At 39.9% G+C, this 16,242-nt stretch overlaps 1 long non-coding RNA gene across 2 annotated transcripts in view; it reads left to right on the plus strand.

Annotated features, from left to right (window-relative positions):
- Positions 1-10,661: 10,661 nt before the first annotated feature.
- LOC141358983 (uncharacterized) overlaps positions 10,662-16,242 on the plus strand; it is a 49,275-nt gene continuing 43,694 nt past the window's right edge. For both annotated transcript variants that reach the window (XR_012365578.1, XR_012365579.1), the window contains exon 1: positions 10,662-11,172. This is a non-coding gene — a long non-coding RNA (uncharacterized lncRNA). The remainder of the gene's footprint in view (positions 11,173-16,242) is intronic.

Here is a 16,242-nt window from a genome sequence, read left to right on the forward strand (position 1 = left end):
ATGCAAGTTCACAATGTTTATTTAGAAAAGGAGAGATGTGCAGAGTAAAGTCAATGTTCAAGAAGACCACACACGACGATCACCCTCGACTTACTCTGCATGTAATCACTACTGCCGGTATGAAGCATACACGACAGTAGGAGAGAGCGAGCCGGCACTACAGGAATATAGTCCAGTAGGGGTGTGCAGCGGAGTCAGTATTCTTATCTGTATTTGTATCTGTAACAGTCTCAAAATTATTTGTATCTGTATTTGTATTTGGATGGAACCGGAAGTGGGCAGGTCTTAAACCGGAAGTTTGTCATATTACATTAAAATGGCACTTTAAATGCATTTTTGCTTTTTATTATAATTATAACTTAAATAACTGTAAATATTTATTACAAATAATAATACAACATTTTTAACTTGATTCTCGTTAGTAATACTCATGGAAAGCAAACAACTCATTTTTAAAGCCTCATACAGCTTGTGCCTATGTGCTATGCATATTTGTATTGTAGCATTAAAATAACAAACTTGAAAGCACGTTGACAAAACTGTAAGCTACATCACCTTTAAATGTTTATTGTGCCTGTCAGCACAGTTCCATGAGACCCATTCTGTCTAAATGAGTGCGATGTTTTCAGAAAAAAATAAGTAGCCTACATTAATCCCTCATTTAGCGATTCAAATATAGTAATTAAACATCTAAAATGATCGTTATTTGTAAGTTTTCTAAAAGAGTGAAATATAACCTAATACTACTCATATATCAATGTCTGACATGAGTGACATCTTGGTTTCGGGTTTAAAAACATGCAGGAATTTGAAAATAAAATGCAGGACTTGCTTGATGTTTAAAGAGTTATTAAGGGGGATAAAGTTCGGGAACTGATTTATGTTAAAAAGTTATTAAGATCGACAAACTCGCGCTGACTGACAGATCCGAAATGCAATGCAGAGACACGCAAGTGGCGCAGTATATGCACAGAATAGTTAAAAAACATCTGTTTTGATAAGAATTTATGAAAGCATAATAAGCATTACAACAACGTTACAACGTACAACATTACGTTTGCGCGAATATAACGAATTGTTAAAAAAAACTTATAAATCTTTATCTAAATAAATAAATAATCAGATATTCGTTTAAATTTTCAAATAACAGTATGTTCTATTAAAAATCAGTTTTGACTTAGTTCAAAACCAGCAACATGATTTAAAACAATAATGTAATTAGAAAGATTTAATTCAAATGTTTCAGTTGTTATTTGCTTACTTTATTTTCATGTTAATTGCAATTCATGTCATAGTAATCTTCAGTTTAAATTTTGCTTTAAAATGTAACATTTTCATATTTTTATCTATTTACTTATTTATTTTATATTCACCTAGATTGACAATAAAGCTTGCTTCGACTAGAAGTAATTAAAAGATCATCTACCGGAGTCACACGGAGATACAGAGTTATTAACGAATATTTTATTATCAGAGTACATTTTATCAAGGTTTTCTGGTCTAATTAAATAAAACGGAAAAAAAAAACTAAAAGGGTCATTTTTACAGTTGGGTTAAAAGAAGTTTGATATTAGCAGCGTTTTTAAGATTTTAAACTAATTCCAAAACAGCTCGCGTTTCTAAATAAGGGTTGCGCCGAAAATGTCATTTTATAGATTGCACTCATTTACTTCACACACATATTATTCGTGCTTTAAGGGGTTTATAATTTAGAGCTGTTCCAGTAAACACGTGATAATGTCTGGCCGAATATTTTCTCTGTTATTCGGATGAATTCGGTATTCGTTTTGAAGCTATTATCCGTGCCCTTCCGAATAACGTATTCGGCTTCGTGCACAACCCTATAGTCCAGTTCAGATCTTGAAGAGAGAGAGCCAACCACGCTCACAGTCGATGACAACCAGCTCGATCACCACACGCAGCAGAGGGTATGAATCACGCACAACTGAAGGTGGATGAAAGGCGGAGATGAAGATGTTAAATCCAACGTGCAAATACTGGAGATAATCCACTGCGGATGCAGATGTAGCTGATGCAACCCGGAAGTAGCTGGTGTACCGCCTGAATACGAAGCGAACCAGCTGTACCGGAAAACCATCAGAGTTCAATAGAGTTCAAGTTCATTTAATCCACAATGTTCGATACCTGGAGATATCCACTCACGGGTGAAGGTGATAGCCGATGAAACCCAAAAGCAACTGGTGTACCGCCTGAATACGAAGCGAACCAGCTGTTCCGAGAAACAAACAGAGTCAATAGAGTTCAAGATCATATAATCCACAGGCGAGTAAATCCCGGACGAAGACGAGCCTCTGGATGCCGAAAACCAAACCTGGAGTAACTAGAGAGAAAGCACAGAAACGTCTGACAAGACAAGACAAGGCAAGGCAGCAAGACTGTGACCTATACAATGAGCGCGCAATGAGAGACAGGACGGCATGCAATGTAAAGAGAAATGTAAACAAGACACCACCGGTGAACAATTACCGAAATGAGCGGGCGGGGCTAGTGAACACATGAGGAACCGTCACCACAGGTAAATAAACAAACACATACCCCACACACAACCATCGATCACCCAGAAGTCATGACACTTTGTTACATTAAAATCTATTTTGCTATAACCTAAAATGACATTCCAACTTTAAGGAACACATGTTTAAAATCCATCACCTGTCTGTAAGTGCACATGGCATCCTATATAACCTAGATTAGTTGATAACAAATTACAAATAATAACTAGACAAATCACTTCAATTTCAATAAATGCTTTATTGAACATCCGTTTTCTGTCTTCTGTTTTTTCTGCTTTTAAACAAATGCCATAACACTATCAATAACTTAAATTGGCATTATAAGTGCCCTTTGAGGTGCTGAGTTGGAGAAAAATGGCAATGAATAACATAAGTGCAAAAACAGCTGTGAAAATAGTGCAAAAATTATACTGTAATACAGACAGTTCAAAATATGACTGCAATGAACAACAAAATTAGTAGTGCAAAAAATACATAGTTAGCTTGGCCAAAGGAAAGGCCAAACAGGTTAAGACCTATTAAGGACTGTCCTTCAGTTTTTCGTTTAGCTGTTTCTGCCATAACACTATCAATAACTTAAAATTGGCATTGTAAGTGCCCTTTAAGGTGTTGAGTTGGGAATAAACTGCAATGAACAACACAAGTGCAAAAAACTGCAATGAAAATTGTGCAAAAATGAAACTGCAATAAAGACAGTTCAAAACGAAACTGCAATGAACAACAAAATCAGTAGAGCAAAAAATATATAGTGGGTTTAACCAAGGTTATGCCAAACAGGGTAAGACCTGTAGTATTAAGGAGTGTCCTTTAGTTCTTTCAGTTTTTCGGTTAGCTGTTTTTATAAAGTCTCCAGACTTTTTTCCTTTTCCTTTGCTGCTCTTTGAAGACCATTGGACTGAAATTAAGCTTAGTTTTCCATGTGATTCAGCTTTCTCTGCATTGTCAATTGTCATCAGCAGACTTCAAGAGGACCCTCATATCCTCCTCTAGTCTCTTCTTTTTGGATTTTATTTCTGTTATCTCTGCCATTAGTCCTTTTCTCTTTTGTGCCTTCTGGTTATCTTGCTTTAGACGTCTTTGGTCATCAAGATACATGTGATATTTTTGACTGGCAGCAGCTGCAGAGAGGAGTAGTTCCTTTGTGTAGGCTATGTTGAGAAGCCCTCCAACACTCCGCACATGGTCATAAATAACTCTCTGGGAAGTCAATGAATGTTCTTTGAGGTTCTCCACCATCACCTCCTTGTTGACGGAAAACCCTCTCTCAACAGAGGCTTGGCCATGTGAAAGGATCAGAAGTTGTTTCACTACCTCCCATAGATGGTGAAACTCTGCATTGTTGGATAATTGTTCATGGTAGAATACATCCAAACTTCCACTTTCTGGGTTGAACTTTTTAAAGGAATCTGATGCTGTCATCAGGCTGTATTCATAGAAATTACCAAACTCCCTCAGAATGTCATCACAGCATTTCTCTTCAATGCGTTTTGTATCCACAAGGAGCCGCAGAACAGTGATGACTTTCTGGGTGCTTACCTCTTTGCTCTTGATGAACACCCTTGGATCCAGAACTGACAAGCTTCTTACAAGAGGATATTTGAGTAGAGCCTTTTCAAAAAGCATGGAGACCATCTTTAGCAAAAACAGCTTGCAGTTTGGCCTAAACTCCAGCCTAAGCCTCCCAGCATCTGGGTTCTTCTTGATGTGCTCCTCCAGGGCTTGCTCTGTGACAAATCCTACTTTTAGTTTGGTAACATCCATGTGGTTGACTGGGTCAGCATATTCAACTTGTAGAAGCTTTACTGGAGTAGTTGCATTCTTCATTACACTCGGCTTGATACATTTCTCCATTAGACTCCTAAGCATATTGGTAAGATCACCACTCGTGAATGGCAACATGGGTTTGTCTGTCTGGTATAACGTCAAAAATGGTTTTATTTTCTTAGCCACCATTAGAAAGAAGTTGAGCTTTGCTGGGAAGAGGTCATCTTGAACAATCTTCTGAGCAGTCCTAAATGATTTAGAAGTTGGTTCTGTTACAGTTCTTGCTTTAGCAGCTTGGATATACATTTTCAGAGAAGGCAAAATCTGAAGGGCACGCTCAGCCACCTCCACATTTTCCAGCCATCTATGATTACAGCAATCAAGAGGGAAGTATATGGAACCAGTCATTTCTGTATAGTCCTCCCTACGAGCTGGTACATCTTTTTGAATAGCCATTTGAGGCTTAAAAGAGCATTTCCCAGCTCCCAGTTTGTGGATGCACACCCTGCTCTGAAGGAATTGTTTAGTACATGCAAACCACAGCTTCCAACATTAACCATTTTCCTGCATGTTTGTTCTTCTATGTTTTGCTGGGCCATGGAGAAGAGCTTCCAGTTTACATTTGGGCCATCCATCGACAGCTGAATCAGAGTGTGGAAGCCAATATCTGAACATACTGTCTCAAGCTTGTCGTACATTTGTTCGGTAGTGTGGTGGCCCTAGAAAAAAGATGTCAGATACCTTGAGGTTACCCGATTATCATTCCAGAATCTCAAGTGAACGTCAAGCTGATTTTTTTCATTTCCCGATTTAAACTTTCATCAAATAGAAGAACATAACCAGACTCTTTCTTGGCATTGGTCTTCATCAGGGAGGAGAAATGAGGAGCTATCCCAAACACTGTGAGGTATGCTGCTTTATTTTCCCCACATTTGAACTGTTTTGCTATGGTACTGTCAGGAAACATGGCTTGGAAAATATACCCTATGTTCTCACATGATTTGTATGAATAGTGGCTTGTTACTACTTTTGTTGCTCATGCATATTTCTGCTTTCAGTGCCGGATTAGAGCTAACAAATGTTTTTATGATTCCTTGAGAGTTGCTAGTTGACTGCAGTGGATTAGATTAACCTGGGGGTGGTAGATGTGCAATTCCTATTGGTACCCCACTGGCTGCTTCCACTGCACTGGCTCTCCCTACACTGCTGCTTGGATGTGTAGATGTATCTGTGCTGCTTGATGAATTGCTTGTGTGCTGAAAAAATCCCCCAATGCAGGGCCTGGATGAAGGAGTCTTCTACTTAGAACTTAATATAATGATGCATGAATATAACTTAGTATGAAGATAAAAATACTGTTAATGTAGCATAGCTTTTTAAGTATATAAATCAAAAATAAGAATGAACAAGGAATTACTTACAGGGTAGTGCCACAGTATTACAAGAAATTTATTATTGTTGCTTATGGCTCTTGATATTGTAAAGATTATGCTTATATTTTACAATGAGGTTAATTTGGTACCACTAGCTAATGTATTAAATAACTAACTATAACCAATGCATTTGTTACAGTATTTATAAATCTCTGTTAATGTTACTTAATAAGAATTTAGCTGTTAAAGTGCCCATATTATGACTGCTTTTTCACAAGTTAAATAGGTGTATGAGTTCCATAAAGAATGTTTCAAAAGTTGTTTGCTCGAAATAGCTTATAGGAAAAGATTGTTACCCATCTCTAGTAGCCTCTGTTTCAGTGCATTTCAGATTGTGCCATTTTGAGCTAGTCATTACATATTTATGAGCTGCTGCTCCTTTGATCACGCCCCACTACTAACATTATGTGCCTGTGTGCGTGCTCAGTGGAATCGTGAGTGGTGCAGGCCATACTGTGTTATTATTAGGGGTCAAGCCCAGAATGGGCGAAGACCCCTATTGTATCTGTTAGTTTTCTTATTATTTATTCTTCTTTATTATTCTTCCTGTCACCTTGCGGTCTATGGCAGCCCATAGAACCGTACGTAGGAAAGTTATGAAATTTGGCACACTGATAGAGGACAGTCCAAATAATATCCACAGCAAATTTGGAGTCTCTATTTCAAACCCGCTAGCGCCACCAACAGTCCAAAGTTGCATTTACATTTTTGCTTATAACTTCTGACCCGTACGTCCTAGAAATTAAATTCTTGTTTCCTCTGATTCCTTGGCTCAAGACGATTCGACTGGACCCTATGACGTCATTTTCCGTCATAATAATTTTCCCGCCATTTTGAAATATTTATAAAACCTACTTTTGCGAACTCGTCCTAGAGTTTTTGCCGGATTGCCTTGAAAATCGGTATGCACCATCTAGAGACACTCAAGGCAAAAAGTTATTAAAAGAATTTCGATAAACCAATCCGTTGTCATATAGCGCGTCAACAAATTTTACATAGAGCGCAAAAAAACTGATTTGAGGCTGTATCTTCGCCAAACTTAAGCCTATTGACACGATACTTTGTATTTGTGATGCCAGTCAGGAACTAAGGACGCATGCAGAGTTTCGTCACAGCGCCACCTAGTGGTCAGACTTATGTTTTACACGCCTATAACTTTGGCTCCGATTGACGTATTTTCACGGGACTTGTTTCCTTGGAGTTCTGAATAGTTGCCGAGTCCAACGATACCAAACATACCAGAATTCGCCTTACGGTTAACCCTGCGCAATAAAATAGCGCCTAAAAAACATGCGTGAATATCTCCGCGAGCGTTATTCTGATCGACTCGAAAACACCATAGGAAGAAACTAACGTTACCTTCTGAACAAAAAGTTCTATAGGCATTATATTAAAATTTTCATCAGAAATGGCCGAAATTTGTGAAAAACGAAAAATTACCTTCAAATTTTGTGTTTTTTACACTTAAATGGTTATAACTCCGCAATGAAATGGAATTTTTTCACCAGATTTGATACGCTGATGTATGAGCAGAGTCTGAGGCCACACAATAAAATTGGTAGGCCTGCACCACTAGGTGGCCGTATAATTGAACAAAATCTTTCATATCTAGCAAGCCCTATGGTCAAACAAATATTTTATTGGTAATCTACAGTGTAGAGTCATAAAACTAGCTAGATGTAACACAGTCATGACCTGAGGTCGCATGCAAAATTCTGTCATTGTGCCACCTAGTGGTTTTGAGATAGAAAATGGCTATTTTTGCCTAAAACTACTGCAACAACACATCTACAACCATAAGTCTTCATGGATTATTCCTTCCATGGATTGAACAATAATCACTGGTGGATGTCCATTTACTCACTAGCAACCAATGGGAATACCTTATCAATAGTTTTTGCAAGAGATTTTTCTCTGCATCAGAACATCGTAAAGACATGGGGATGGTCTCTTTTGACTCATTTAACTTGTTATAACATGATGTGACCCATGTTTTACCACTGCAAACACCACTCACATGTCCTTCAGTGCTCTAATGTTCCATGATTGTCAATAACAGAAGGACGATTGCTGTAGACAAGAACTTAGATTATTTTTTGTTGATAACTTTTTTGTTTTTTCATCTAAAATTATTAGGTTTACCTAGGTTCTTCAATCTGCTTATCCAATCTCAATTTTACATCCTTTTGTGGCCTTTTCGGCTTGACCCCGGCATTGCTGCTTGCAGCTATATTTTTTATATATTATTGTTAACGGGTTATGTTGCCAACAGACAAATCAAGCAGAAAAGTATCACTAATAAGTACACTGTAGGAGAAGAAACTCATCATGACACACAATGATTCCAGAGTAAATTGTGATGTAGCAGTTCCAACAATACACTCGTTTTCCCTGGACAATGCTAACTTATTTCCGTTATAAAACATTTTCAAACGCATTATTTTTGCAAATGACAGAAATTTAGACCCGGCTGGGGATGTATACTGCTTGTGGGCCGCGTGCTAACTGCTAGAAGCTAGTGGGAGGTCCGGACCGTAAAGTCTTGGGGGTAAGTTGGCCTCGTCAGAAAAGCCGGGTCGGTAAGGCCCGGTCTCGGTAATTTTGCAAAACACTTTTAGTTTGGCAAAGCACTATTACTTAGTTCATGTAGAATTGTAAAATAAAGCCGTTAAATTTTTTTTAACTTTCGAAACCACACTGCAAACTCTTTAGCCTGCAAAAAATATCTATATAGCGTACTGTCTACAAACAATAACATATACATTTAAAAGGTATAATTTATGGCATTATCAATGTATGATCTCTGTTTTGAGATACAGATGCTCATAAATGTAACTTAGTATTTTGTGACAGAAGATGACAACATGCAAAATATAACGTGACTTCTTACCTTTTGTGTTGATATAGCGATCGCGAATCGAATCCAGTCTGTTTCAGATGTGTGAATAATCCATGAAAGTCCAATAAAATACATTCAATGACCATTTTTGTCCACAAATGTATATAATCCGTGAAAGCTAAGTACATAGTCTGTTGTTTACATCAGATTTCGCATGAACATCTTATCTCCTACAATCTAAGGAAAATTTGCGTCGTAACACACTGTATATGAGATACAATCCATAATATCCAAATACCGCTGTTATTTCCGTGAGACATGATAACAGTACAGAGGATATCAGCGAAGTGACTGCTCTGTGCTGTCTAGCTCCCTGGTGGGTGGAGACCTGCGAGTGGGGTGGTGGGCGGGAAAATTCAAACTGAATGTGACGAAACGGCTAGTTACGTTACAACGGAGCTGAGTTTGAACAATGTTTTGTTTTATTGCGACTGTATACAATTGAATGATGAATGATGTCCCATATGAACAAAATGACGAAGTATGTATTGTTTTTACGTTTCCATTGTTCAATCGCGCCCGCGCCTCTCTCTCTCACACACGCACGCACACACTCATATCACGTCTCTCTCTAACAGTAGTTGCGCATTACGTTTTATTTATTTTTATATCATGTATATTATATTAAAATGTCACGTGTCCTGCTACTACTGGCACTTACAGGACATCTTGCTGATGTGAAGTTAGCTCTGTCTGTCCCTCATCATGACCAGGCTGTGGATTCTCAGGCTCGATAATTCAGGCTTGCGAATACAAGAATCCGTGGACCAATCAGGTCTAGTAGCTAGTAGGCCGACTCTTCTTCCTCGCTTTTTTACACGTAGCATAAAATAAGTGATTGTATTAGTGCCCCTGCTGTTGGCTGTTCATATTGTGTTATTAAACTTTTTTGCCGACGGCCGGGCGACGGCCCTCCGTTGAACGGCCATTCTGGACTTTTCCAGAACGCACAGATTACCAATCCATTCCTGCAGTAGTCTGATGCTTCTTTGTCAATTTATATAATCTACAATGATCTAAATAATTGTTCATTAGGATCTATTAGCATTTCCTAAAAGACTGTATCCACAGTCTGTAACTAAAGCAAATAATTTTTTTTTTTTTTTGTAAAGTTGCCCGTCAGCATCTTTTGTGAGATCAGATTCAGAACTATTATCAAAGCATACATAGAGTTTAAAATTAGTAAACAATGTTTTGACTTCATTTTTTTCATAAATTGGGTAAGTCATCTAGTGGATAATTGCGTTTTTTATGCAAATGTTTTCTCTTAATTGTCAAGGGTGGGGAAAGAGTTAAAGCAATTAAAGCAATATTAAAGCAATCAAAAACATTACTGATAGAGAATCCAAATAATTAGCTGGTAGACAAACATGGTCTAGCAATAAGCAGCTACAAGCTGGACATATCAATTTAAATTTCAAGCCAACATGTTCGTTTCCACGAACACTCTATCAAATTCAGAATCTGAAACAGCTCAGATTTACTGCTTTTTTTACAAACCATTTTTATTCAACTGACAAAGCAACACTTGTCAAACTTGTGAAATTGTCCTCTGGTGTCTACCAGCCATAAGTTTCATGTGACATATATGTTCTGTCAGGAGATAGGTGGGAAGAGCGTTCAGTGTCAGTGGTCCTTTCTCTTCAATGCATGTATGTGTGCGTGTGTTTCAACCCATGATCGACATAATGTACAAGGGCAAGTTGCATTTACTGCTGAAATCAGCTCAGTCAAGCTGAAAGGCAGCTTTCATCTCCACATTTCTACTGTACATCCACATAGAGAAGGGATCATCAGAGTTGAAGCTCTAATGAATGGATAATGGCCTGTGATAAGCCCAACCTCATGTCTGCTCATTAACATGCAAGACGTTAAGAAATGAGGATGTTGGAACTCTCCGACACTCAAATTGAATTCTCTTCGTGATTGAATTACATATTTAGGTAATTTCTATTTAATGGTGTTTCATAGATGTGGTCAGACAGGGCCGGCCCTGCCCAGATAGCAGTCAGTTCCGGGCCGATTCTGGCTTTTTTCCGCCAGTGTCGGCTGAAAGCCGGACAGATTTTTAGTGTATGCGCCAGAACTGGCCCAGATGAGGAAATAGTATACCAGTAGTAAACACTATTTATAGCTTTTGGCCCGAGTGTAAGCATACTCAGCTGAAGTCCGGGTCTACTAAAGTAGTGTCTCAGTGTAATCGGGCCGAAGCTGGCATTGTGTAGTTGGACTGACTACATTGCATTGTGCCTGGACCGATTACGGTTTGATAAGATACTGCCAAGATGTGCATGATGTCAGAAATTCAGTATGTGGCCCGATGCCAGTGGAACTGACACATGCCGGTTGTAATGCTGTTTGGCGGCAATTTAAAAATGTTTATGCTTCAGACGGACAGTATACAGTACACGGCCCGATTCCGTGATGTGGCAATCAGCCCTCTAGCTGTTGAACGGCAACATCACGACTGCTGTTATGATTTGAATCAAGCAGAGCACAAAGCTGAGCTCCCGTTCGACACAGACACCATCATCAATAACTGGTAAGTCACTGATTAGGGCCCGAGCACCGAGGAGCAGGCCAGAATGGCCTGCACCGTGGGTGCAAAGCCCTATTGTTTTTGCTCCGTTTATTATTAGGGCCCAAGCACCGAGGAGCAGGCCAGAATGGCCTGCACCGTGGGTGCAAAGCCCTATTGTTTTTGCTCCGTTCATTAGGGCCCGAGCACCGAGGAGCAGGCCAGAATGGCCTGCACCGTGGGTGCAAAGCCCTATTGTTTTTGCTTCGTTTATTATTAGGGCCCGAGCACCGAGGAGCAGGCCAGAATGGCCTGCACCGTGGGTGCAAAGCCCTATTGTTTTTGCTCCGTTTATTATTAGGGCCCGAGCACCGAGGAGCAGGCCAGAATGGCCTGCACCGTGGGTGCAAAGCCCTATTGTTTTTGCTCCGTTTATTATTATTTTTCTTCTTCTTCTTCTTCTCCGAAATGGATCGCATTTTTGAGGGCCTAAACATACCCAAAAACTCATGAAAATTTGCACACGCGTCAGAAGTGGCGAAAATTTACATGTAGTATAGGCGTCAGAAGTGGGCGTGTAAAAATGGCTCGATAGCGCCACCTGCAAAATTTCAAGAGAACAGCCCCACCACTACGAAAAATGTACAGATACGAAATTTAGTGGGATCATCTATTACTCCAAGACCTACAAAAAAGTCTCTTGGAGCGAAGCTCTAAACCCCAGAGGAAGTCGGCCATTTTGAATTTTCTCTGTCATTTTTTGACATTTCCAAGCGTCGTACTTTAACGAACTCCTCCTAGAGATTTAATCCGATCATCATCATATTTGGTCAGTATCATCTTAAGCCCTTTGCAATGCTAAATTGCGGAGCTTTTGACTTTTCATTGGAGGGCGTGTCCGTGGCGACCTGGCAAAGTGTGATGTTTCGCCATGAAACAGGAAGCTGATGTAATTCAGGCATACATTGTCCGATCTGCCCCTGACTTCACACGTTTGATAAGGGTCTTGGCCTGAACACATCAACATGGCATAATTCAGTAACACTCATAGCGCCACCTAGAGGCAGCAGAAAATACCATGTTTTATGCTGTGACTTACTGCTCTTAGATATTTAACCATATCAACATCATATTTCACCAGTGTAATCTCAAGACCTTGTGTGATGATAAAAAGCAATGACCTTGACTTTTCATTAAAGGGCGTGTCCGTGGCGGCCTCGCAAAGTATCGCTTAATGAATCGCATTTTTGACAGGCTAAACAAGCTTAAAAAGTCATAAAACGTTGCACACATGTCAGAAGTGGCGAAAATTTACATGTGGCATAGGCGCCAGAAGTGGGCGTGTAGAAATGGCTCGATAGCGCCACCTGCAATATTTCAAAACAACAGCCCCCCACTACAAAAAGCATGCAGATACAAAATTTGGTAGGATCATCTAACACCTCAAGACTTCGCTGTGATTTCTGTGCAAATTTTGTCATTTCCAGGCTTCGTACTTTAACGAACTCCTCCTAGAGATTTAATCCGATCATCATCATATTTGGTCAGTATCATCTAAAGGCCTTTGCGATGTTAAATTGTGGAGCTTTTGACTTTTCGTTGGAGGGCGTGTCCGTGGCGGTCTGACAAATTTCAGCGTTTTCGCCATGAAAGAGGAAGTTGTTATAACTAAGGCATACAATGTTCAATCTGCCACACACTTCACACGTTTGATAAGAGTCTTGGCCTGAACACATTTCAATGCAAATATTCAGCTTCAGTCATAGCGCCACCTAGAGGTAGCAGGAAATGCCATGTTTTACGCTGTGATTTACTGCTCTTAGAGATTTAATAAAATCATCATCATATTTGGTCAGACTGATCTTAAGCCCTTTGTGATGATAAACTGCGAAGATCTTGACTTTTCGTTGAAGGGCGTGTCCGTGGCAGCCTGGCAAAGTGTGATGTTTCACCATGAAACAGGAAGCTGTTGTAATTTAGGCATACATTGTTTGATCTGCTTCAGACTTCACACGTTTGATAAGGGTCCCGGCCTGAACAAGTCAATATAACAATAATCAGGTACCGTCATAGCGCCACCTGCTGCACACAGGCGGTGTGGCACATCAATTTTTCTTAGAATATCCACCTATATTTACCCACTTTAATTCATATCCCCCTGGTTCACTGCATTACTAATGCCATAGGGTAGCGGTGCACATGCGTGCGAGGGCCCTTCCATCGCTGCTTGCAGCTTTAATTAGGGCCCGAGCACACCAGGGTGTGAGGACCCTATTGTTTTTGCTCCGTTTATTATTAGGGCCCGAGCACACCAGGGTGTGAGGACCCTATTGTTTTTGCTCCGTTTATTATTAGGGCCCGAGCACACCAGGGTGTGAGGACCCTATTGTTTTTGCTCCGTTTATTAGGGCCCGAGCACCGAGGAGCAGGCCAGAATGGCCTGCACCGTGGGTGCAAAGCCCTATTGTTTTTGCTTCGTTTATTATTATTATTATTATTATTTTACGAAATGAATCGCATTTTTGAAGGCCTAAACATGCTCAAAAACTCATGAAATTTTGCACACGCGTCAGAAGTGGTGAAAATTTACATGTGGTATAGGCATCAGAAGTGGGCGTGTAGAAATGGCTTGATAGCGCCACCTGCAAAATTTCAAAAGAACAGCCCCCCCACTACGAAAAACGTACAGATACGAAATTTTGTAGGATCATCTATCACCCCAAGACCTACAAAAAAGTCTCTTGGAACTAAGCTCTAAACCCCACAGGAAGTCAGCCATTTTGAATTTTCTCTGTCATTTTTTGACATTTCCAAGCGTCGTACTTTAACGAACTCCTCCCAGAGATTTAATCCGATCATCATCATATTTGGTCAGTATCATCTAAAGGCCTTTGCGATGCTAAATTGCGGAGCTTTTGACTTTTCATTGGAGGGTGTGTCTGTGGCGGCCTGACAAAGTTCGGCGTTTTCGCCATGAAACAGGAAGTTGTTATAACTAAGGCATACAATGTCCAATCTGCCCCACACTTCACACGTTTGATAAGAGTCTTGTCCTGACCACATTTCAATGCCAATATTCAGCTTCAGTCATAGCGCCACCTAGAGGTAGCAGGAAATGCCATGTTTTACGCTGTGATTTACTGCTCTTAGAGATTTAATAAAATCATCATCATATTTGGTCAGACTGATCTTAAGCCCTTTGCGATGATAAATTGCGAAGATCTTGACTTTTCGTTGAAGGGCGTGTCCATGGCAGCCTGGCAAAGTGTGATGTTTCACCATGAAACAGGAAGCTGTTGTAATTCAACATACATTGTTTGATCTGCTCCAGACTTCACACGTTTGATAAGGGTCTTGGCCTGAATACATCAACATGGCATAATTCAGTAACAGTCATAGCACCACCTAGAGGCAGCAGAAAATACCATGTTTTATGCTGTGACTTACTGCTTTTAGAGATTTAACTATATCAACATCATATTTCATCAGTCTAATCTCAAGACCTTGTGTGATGATAAATAGCAACGACCTTAACTTTTCGTTAAAGGGCGTGTCCGTTGCGGCCTCGCAAAATATCGCTAAATGAATCCCATTTTTGACAGCCTAAACGAGCTCAAAAAGTCATGAAACGTTGCACACGTGTCAAAAGTGGCGAATATTTTCATTTGATATAGGCTTCAGAACTTGGGGTGTTAAAATGGCTCTATAGCGCCACCTACAAAAATTCAATAGAGCAGCCCCCCCGCTACGTTAATCGCACAGATACGAAATGCTGTAGGATCATGTATCACCCCAAGACCTACAAAAAAGTCTCTTGGAGCAAAGCTCTAAACCCTACAGGAAGTCAGCCATTTTGAATTTTCTCTGTAATTTGAGTGCAAATTTTGCCATTTCTGGCCTTCGTATTTTAACAAACTCCTCCTATAAATTGAATCAGATAATCATCATGTTTGGTGAGTGTCATCTAAAGGGCTTTGCAATGCTAAATTGCGGAGATCTTGACATTTCAATGGAGGGTGTGTATCTAGCGGCTTGCCAAATTTCTGTGTTTCTCAATGAAACAGGAAGTTGTTCTAACTCAGGTTTAAAATGTCCAATCTGACCCACGCTTCACAAGTTTGATAATTGTCCTGTCTTGAACACATCAACATGGCAATATTCAGTAAAAGTTATAGCGCCACCTGCTGGAAGCAGGAAATGACATGTTTTACACTGTGATTTACTGCTCATTGAAATGTATTCAGATCATCATCATATTTGGTCAGTCTGAACTTAGGGACTTCACAATGATAAATTGTGAAGATATTGACATTTCGTTAAAGGGGCGTGTCCGTTGTGGCCTGTCAAAGTTTGATTTTTCGCCATGAGAAAGCTGTTGTAACTCAGACATGCAATGTCCGACCTGTCACAGACATCATACGTTTGACAAGGGTCCTGGCCTCAACACATCAATGTTACAACAATCAATTACAATCATAGCGCCACCTGCTGCATAAAGGAGTAGTGGCACTTCAAAGTTCCTTTGAATATCCACCTATATTTATCCACGAAAATTTCAATCCCCCTGGTTTATTGCTTTACTAAGGCCATAGAGTGGCGGTGCACATGAGTGCGAGGGCCCTTCCATCACTGCTTGCAGTTTTAATTATTATTATTATTTTTCTTCTTCTTCTTCTTCTTCTTCTCCGAAATGGATTGCATTTTTGAGGGCCTAAACATACCCGAAAACTCATGAAAATTTGCACACGCGTCAGAAGTGGCGAAAATTTACATGTAGTATAGGCGTCAGAAGTGGGCGTGTAGAAATGGCTCGATAGCGCCACCTGCAAAATTTCAAGAGAACAGCCCCCCCACTACGAAAAATTTACAGATACGAAATTTGGTAGGATCATCTAGCACCCCAAGACCTACAAAAAAGTCTCTTGGAGCTAAGCTCTAAACCCCACAGGAAGTCGGCCATTTTGAATTTTCTGTGTCATTTTTTGACATTTCCAAGCGTCGTACTTTAACGAACTCCTCCTAGCGATTTAATCCGATCATTATCATATTTGGTCAGTCTCATCTAAAGGCCTTTGCGATGTTAAATTGCGGAGA

This window comes from Misgurnus anguillicaudatus, chromosome 22 (assembly GCF_027580225.2).
Source record: "Misgurnus anguillicaudatus chromosome 22, ASM2758022v2, whole genome shotgun sequence".
Classification (NCBI taxonomy): domain Eukaryota; kingdom Metazoa; phylum Chordata; class Actinopteri; order Cypriniformes; family Cobitidae; genus Misgurnus; species Misgurnus anguillicaudatus.